The 7,833-nt window shown below is 45.9% G+C and overlaps 1 non-coding gene across 1 annotated transcript; it reads left to right on the plus strand.

Annotated features, from left to right (window-relative positions):
• The first annotated feature begins 3,251 nt into the window (after window positions 1-3,251).
• On the plus strand, window positions 3,252-3,413 carry LOC130128104 (U1 spliceosomal RNA). The gene has a single exon (XR_008811877.1). It is a non-coding gene; the product is annotated as a U1 spliceosomal RNA (small nuclear RNA).
• The last annotated feature ends 4,420 nt before the right edge of the window (window positions 3,414-7,833 follow it).

Consider the following 7,833-nt stretch of genomic DNA (forward strand, 5'->3'; position numbering starts at 1 on the left):
ACGGCCCCGAGACCGCTCCGGCGAACGCAGCCCGGAAGCCAGCAGGTGGCTGGTGAGGTCTTATGTGGTTTTACCCGACCTGCGGCTCTTTAGCCCCTCCTAGTGGCTCCCCGTGGCTCTGACGAGACATTATATGGAAATGAACTACGTTTTTTTTACATTTTAATTTTAACTCATCGTTGTTGCAGACCTAGTCATTCTTACATTCTCCAGTTGCAAAAAATGTATATAATCTTTACGCCGAAATAAAAAAAAACCCTAAAAAAATCGTTTTAACATGTCGTCAACTAAAATGTGCATAGCCCACGTCACGGCCATTTTTCATAGGGGTGGCCAAATGGGGCCACTGAAAAGCTTGGGGTGGCACACCAAAACCAAAAGCCATGACTGAATTTCAGGAATTCCATTTTGCTGTTATAGTGTACTGTATAGGCTAGTTGAAAACGGTCAGTATGAGAGTTAAGTTAAGCTGCTGTCAGAGGCAGACTGTGCATGAGGGAGGGAGTGTGACGCAGTGACGGCTGGCTGCCTGGCTGCCTGGCTATGCATTTGTTATTTCCTTTGACATGAATTATTAAGAAAAATATACATTATTGATTTAAATGAACAGCACCTAATGTAAATTATCAGATAGAAGCATATTATGCATAATCGGAAGCATATTCTGCATATGCCACTCGTGGCTGGGGGGGCCAGCGGGGGGGCCAGGGATAGTATCAGGGTGGCCCTGGCCACCCCTGGCCACCCCTTGGGGATGCCACTGACCTCAACCCCTCAATGGTTGATGCTACACCCCGTTGGATCTAGCATCAACCCTCTTGAATAGCGGTGGCTAGTCTCCAGTCTCCCTATCTCAGACATGAACTGCATAATCCAAATAAAACTTACATCTTAACTTTTTACAGTCCCGATATCGACAAGATCTGCAGCGATGTTCAGAAACACAAATTGCCTCAAACGGGTGAGAACGCTAGCCTTTAATAGGCTAACACTTATGCTATTATGATGATGAGGAGGATGATGAGGATGCTAGTAACACTGTTTACAGTTGCGTTGCTTGTCGTTGGCTTTGTTCTTGTCACTACATGTTGTATTTATTTGCCTGTGTGTTTTGTGGAGTGTTTGTGTGTTTAAATGTTGCCGCAACAATTGCCCCCCTGGGGACAAATAAAACTTGACTTGATGATGTTGCACCAAAGTCTCTGTTGTATCTAGTTGTGATGTTGTCAGTGAATTGAATGACCCTTAGCTGTTGTGTTTTCTGCTCAGGCCCGAGGAAGAACCAAGAGGCTCACTTCGAACTGAGCTGGGCTTCAGTTTTGTGTAGCATCCCCCAATAAAAGTAACAACAAAAAAGTAAACAGTTGTCTTTCTGGTCGTTATGTAATTTCATAGTTAGGCTACGATTGCTGTTAGATGCTCAAAAGAGGGGTGTTTAGGCTTACAGGAACTGAATTGTAAATTGTAAAAACTCACATTTATCAAGTATTGATTTGGCTTATTTTCCTTGGTTAATGCTTGTGAATATGGACGTGAAATGTTCAGAAAGCGGTTTACACTGTGGAAATGGCTTTTTCTGTCTACGTCCCCATCATTTTAGCTTTTCTTGTGCTCCGGGGCAGAACAACACAGCCCATTACCTTTGAAATACTGGGGGGGGGGGGGGTAGAGCATCTGTGATACTCACAAAAAGGGTTGTGATATTTAAAATTATTTTTAATATAAAACACACACACCTAGGGACAATGTAGTCGGGCCGATTCGCCTGACCCCTGTGCATCATGAAAAGGAGGTCTCGGAAGTGATGATGCACATTTTTTCTTGCCATCACTGTATAACGCAGGAGTCCTCAAGTTCATGATCCGTTGAATACAGAGATTTTTTTCTTTTTGTAGCATAGACGCGTTTTATGTTTCTGTGTTTTTAACGTATCTCAAGTTTCTCTTCTTCCGCTGATACGTGCCCATTTTCTACCGACACAGGCTCGGTGGTGAAAGTGTGCGTGCGTGCGAGAGAGAGAGAGATTTGATTTTGATTTTCAAAAATTACATTTATTCCAAATACGCTACAGTCCAATAGTCCAACAGCTTATAACCAAACACAGTTATCTCTTTATAATCCAGCTCATACAAAAAAACAGTTTCAGGGAAAAACAAATACCAATGAGTAGTCAAAACAAGTATTTGTAAAAAGACATCTCCTTCAGACAGTTTTTACTTCGTGGCTATAAAATAAGTCTCGTGTGCGGCATGGAGACCTCATGTTGAGCAGCTGAGCTACGGCCTCGGTGTTGTTGAGTCTCAATCCTGCTGCAGCCACTATGCGCCGCGGGGTGATGGTCGGGGAGGAAAACGGTTTCTGGGAAATCCTGGAAGGCACCAGTCGTAGACAACCGGCCTGGCTCCATGTATCAGTGGCTCCTCCAGCAGTAGGAGCAGTAGGAGGCCCGGTGCAACCCACTCGTCAACCAGCCTGGTCTTAAACATCATCAACAATATTGACCAGGACGGGACAAGATTTGTCTTATATTGCCTCTGACTCTTCATGTTGTAATTCTTGTTTAATTTTCAGAACTATTCTCCGTAGCCTGTATATCTCCTGATCAGTGTAGCCGCATCCGTCTTTGTGTCCCATCTGGGATTTAACAGAGTACAGAAACAGCTCCTTGTCTGCAAAGAAGTCCTCAAGTTTGACATTCCTCAAACTTTTTGTTCGTTGCAAGAACTTCATAATTTGGCGTGCATCGTAGTACTCCTGCCGTGCTACCCCTGACAACTGGGAGGAAGTGTGAGTCTGGCTGTCTACACCACCATCCTCCTCCAACTCATCTTCAGACATTTGTACCTCTGGCTGCTTCTTCTTTAATACAGGTACCCGGCTGTCTACACCACAGTCCCCTTCCTCCTCCTCTTCCTCCATACTCAACTCATCCCCAGACAGGTGCTCCTCGCCCACCCCACCCCAGATTTGCAGAGGCGGGTGGAGAAGCGACCGGGACAGCTTGGAAGAGCGGGGCGATGGGGAAAGTCATCTCATTCAGTACGGCATTGCATGATGGGAAATATAAAGAAATACAAAGAAGCAAATAATTCCTACATTGTATATAAAGCTAAATTGTAAACAGGACGTATAACTCAGAGGATATTTGGTATCTGCATCGACAGTAATATGGAGTCACCGTTGATGTCGCGGCACCGTCATACAGCTAGACGGTTATTAGAATTATGACCTCAGTGCGGCTCGCGCCGTCGTGACTGTTCTGCAGAGTGTGTTCCACGATCAAGCAGGTGGTTCATCCGGGGCGAGGCCTAACCATTGCACACCGGTAGGCGGATCCCTGCGTATTCCCCCAGTGTGGGAATCTCGACTGCATAATTTTTGGTAGTGGGGGCCAGAGTTCGCGCTCTCCCCTGTTAACATGTTGAAAAGCAGAGCTAAGTATCTGTAGACAGACAGACGAAGATATAGTCATTTTACTACGCACTGCGTGTTATTGATGTTGTGTTCCGTATATTGTGGGTCGACACATTTAAAAATTGGCATATTTATTACACGGAAATTCTTCCTGATATGACCGATTATTTTCTTGCCCGGTGCGGGATTCGATACGGCGTGTACTGCGCCACAAGGCGACATCACTAACCGCTCGGCTAAAGGATCAGACACGTATTATTAGTAGTTTACACTGACACACTGCTCTGTTGATGGCAGCCTGTGTTCACCAACGATTACCGCTGATGTTTGTCTCCTCGGTCTGGTTACAAAACAGTTAGCGTAGGGACGCCTTAACACTGCTTACATGGAGCCAGATTCGCCGAATGCAATACGTAGAGCCAATCCAATCCGCAATCCAAACCGTTTATCCCGCTCTCGGGGTCGCGGGGATGCTGGAGCCCATCCCAGTAGCCATTAGGCGGCAGGCGGGGAGACCCCCTGAACAGGCCGCCAGGCCATCACAGGGCCATAAATAGGAACAATACTATCAAAATGCTCAGCCATAATGGTTTGGGTAAAGAGTCAAGAATATATGTTGAGCGTTATTGTTTGATGGCGCCCTTACTCATTGTATTACGGTGCATTCGGGTGTGACGTCGCCACGTTCTCTGTGTGCGACAGTGTGTGTTGTATGAGTCGAGAGTCGGTAGTAGAGAGCTGAGACCTGCTGTATTTGCCTGAATAAATATGCCGAACGTTAAAAGCTAAAGAGAAAACAGCCAAGCTTTGCTTATCCTCCATACGCAACAAGAAGATTGTGCACCCCAGCTCAACAGGTTATGGGCCCAGGCAGAGTTGGACGCAAGCTAGCATTCCGGAAGAAGTTTAACGCCAAGTATTGCACGGAACTTCTACAGGCTATGTGGACCAGCTTGGAGATAAGTGAGCATTTATATCACAGAGTTTCTTAATCTGTGTTTATATTCTCGGAAGAAGTTTTACGCGACGTATTACGCGTTAGCCAGTGAAGCTAACAAGCTAGCTTAGCAAAGAAAAAGTATCGCAGGCTAGTAGGCCGCGGTAAAATTAGCGCGTTAGCAAAATGGCGAGCAGAGCAACAGGAGTCTTGGCACCGCAGCTTTTGTTCGACTGATCCGAAGATAGGTATGACCTTTGGGACCCAAGATTCCTAGGCTGCTGACATACCCTGAAGCTAAAAGAGACTATTTTACGTGAGCCAACCGACGCTAGCGAAGAACAGTTAGCTGGCATGCTGATTGTTATGCTGAGCTAATAAGACTGATCGATGATAAAAGCCTATCGCTGATAAGACATGAAGCCGCTGATGATGGCAGGAAGGCGCTGAGAATACTGAAAGAACGTTATTCCGGAAAAAGCAAGCCGCGCATAATAAATTTATACATGTCGTTGACCGTTGTCGTTACGGCTCTGAGAGATGCAGGCGAGACCATGAGTGATGGACTGATCGTAGCCATGATACTAGGCGGGCTACCAGACTCTTTTAAGCCGCTAGCCGTCCACATAACACAAAACGAAGATAACGTTACGTTTGCAGACTTTAAAAGAAGACTACCGGTCTATGAAGAGGTGGAGAAAATGAACACGGCAAGATCTATGGATAATGTGATGAAGACGTGCGAGGCAAGGCCAAGGCCCCACCAAGACGCACGCTAGCAACAGAAAAGAGGAAGATGCCAATGTGACGTGTTACAAGTGTGGAATAAAAGGGCACAAGGCAAGAAAATGTTTTCGAAAAGTGTGGTGCAGTTACTGCAAAAATAATACACACCAGGAATTCCTGTGCAAGAAAAAGGGGGAACAAGATGGTGTCAGAAAAGTCGCGGAGGAACAAAATAGTGACCAAGACCATCTCTTCAAGGCCAAGCACACAAAGAACGAGAGACCACCAAACAACGTGAAGATGAAAGGCATCATGGTGGATGCAGGAGCAACATCCCACATCGTGAACGACATCGGAAAGTTTAAAAGCTTCGACAACTCATTCCAGCCTGACACCAATTCAGTGGAGTTAGCCAATGGGACCAAGTGCAGTGGAATAGCACAACGAAGAGAACAGACTGAACGCATACAGCCGGGCAAAGTCACCGAGACTGTAATCAGAAGGAACCCACCGTGAACCAAAAGAGACCAGCTTACCTATAGGAATTAAGAGACTGAGGATACAGAGGGCAAACTGCAAACATGCGTGAACTCTTGTTATAGAGCAGTATGCGACATTCCTCAAACCTACCAGGACGCCATAGTGTCAACCAAATCAAGACAGTGGAAAAATGCCATGAACGAGGAGATGCAATCACTGGAGGAGAACGAAACCTTCAGCCTCACCCAGCTGCCACCAGGTAAACAGGCAGTGGGGGGTAGATGGGTCTATATACTCAAGTGTGACATTGATGGATCTGATAAGTACAAGGCGAGATTTGTAGCAAAAGGCTACAGCCAGAAACCAGGAATTGACTACGAGGAGACATTCTCACCCACAGTTGATGTGACAAGTGTTAAGAGTGGTCATGCAGAAGGCAGCGCAGGAGAACCTAGTCTTACACCAGATGGACGTTAAGACAGCCTATTTGCATCCACCAATCGACTGTAAAATCTATATAGAGACACCAGAAGGTTATGAGAAAAAGTCAAGAACGTGTGAAAAGCTAGTATGTAAATTGCACAAGTCTCTCTATGGTCTAAAGCAGTCAGGCAGAAACTGGAATGCTATGTTACATACGTGTTTGAGGGAAAATGGTTTTGTACAGAATCCCGCTGATCACTGTGTGTATACAGGAGAAAAACATAATGGAAAGGTAATCTTGGAATACTGTCCTGATGTAATGACAAAGCCAGCCACCAATATAAAGCTAAAGAGGTTTGCTCAAGACATGTTTGGCACTTGGAAGTGCAAAGAGTGTGTTCTCATTTTCAAGGTAAAGAAGAAGCCTTATTTTTTCTTCTTGTTTTGTTTTCAGGTAATCCAATGAGCTAAGGGCGAGTGTGGGTGTTGTGTGTTGTTGTTTGATGGCGCCCTTACTCATTGTATTACGGTGCATTCGGATGTGACGTCGCCACGTTCTCTGTGTGCGACAGTGTGTGTTGTATGAGTCGAGAGTCGGTAGCAGAGAGCTAAGACCTGCTGTATCTGCCGGAATAAATATGCCGAACGTTAAAATCTAAAGAAAAAACAGTCAAGCTTTGCTTATCCTCCATACGCAACAAGAAGATTGCGCACCCCAGCTCAAAAATACAATTGCATATAAATTCTTATCGGCCTTAAACAGTGAGATAGCATATCATCTGAACATGTACGATAGTAAAACCATAAAAGTCTGTTGTATAATTTTTGTGATTTTTCAGCACGTCTACACAGACACTGTAGCCAGTGGTACGCATCTGCTCTTTTTTTTGGTCACATAGATACACTGATGAGCCAAAACATTATGACCACTCACAGGTGAACCGAATAACATTGATCATTTCCAAACAAGGGCACATGTCTGGTCTGGGTAGATTAGATGGTAAGTGAACAATCAGTTCTAGTCAGCGTGTTGGATGCAGGAGAAATGCGCAGGAGTAAAGACCTGATCGACTTTGACAAGGGCCAAGTTGTTATGGCCGGACGACTAGGTCAGAGCATCTCTGAAACAGCAAGGCTTGTGAGGTGCTCCTGGTCAGCAGTGGTGAGTATCTATCGACAGTGGTCCGGGGAGAGACGAACCACAAACTGGCGACAGGGTTTTGGGTGCCCAAGGCTCATCGATGAGCGAGGACAACGAAGGCTATCCTGTCTGGTCTAAACCAACAGAAGGTCTACTGTGGCACAAGTCAGAAAATGTTAATGATAGTTGCGGGAGGAATGTGTCACAACACAGTGCATCGCATCCTGCTGTGTCTGGGGCTGTGTAGCCGCAGACCGGTCAGCGTGCCCATGATGACCCCTGCCCACCATCCAAAGTGCCTACAATGGTCATAAGAGTATCAGAACTGGACCTTGGAGTGGTTGAAGAAGGTCACCTGGTCTGACGAATCCCGGCCGTTTTTTTTAAGATCTCTTGGATGGCCGTGTATGTGTGCGCCGTTTATCTGGGGAAGCGATGGCACCAGGATGCACTGTGGGAAGACTACAAGCCGGTGAAGGGAGTGTGATGCTCTGGTCAATGTTCTGCTGCGAAACCTTGGGTCCAGCCATTCATGTGGATGTCAATTTGATACGCACCTACCTAAACATCTTTGCAGACCAGGTACACCCCTTAATGGCAATGGTACTCTTTGATGGCAGTGGCCTCTTTCAGCAGGATAATTCGCCCTGCCACACTGCACACATTGTTCGGTAATGGCTTGAGGAACATGATGCCATGTTCAAGGTGTTGC

Source organism: Lampris incognitus, chromosome 17 (genome assembly GCF_029633865.1).
Source record: "Lampris incognitus isolate fLamInc1 chromosome 17, fLamInc1.hap2, whole genome shotgun sequence".
NCBI classification, from domain to species: Eukaryota; Metazoa; Chordata; class Actinopteri; order Lampriformes; family Lampridae; genus Lampris; species Lampris incognitus.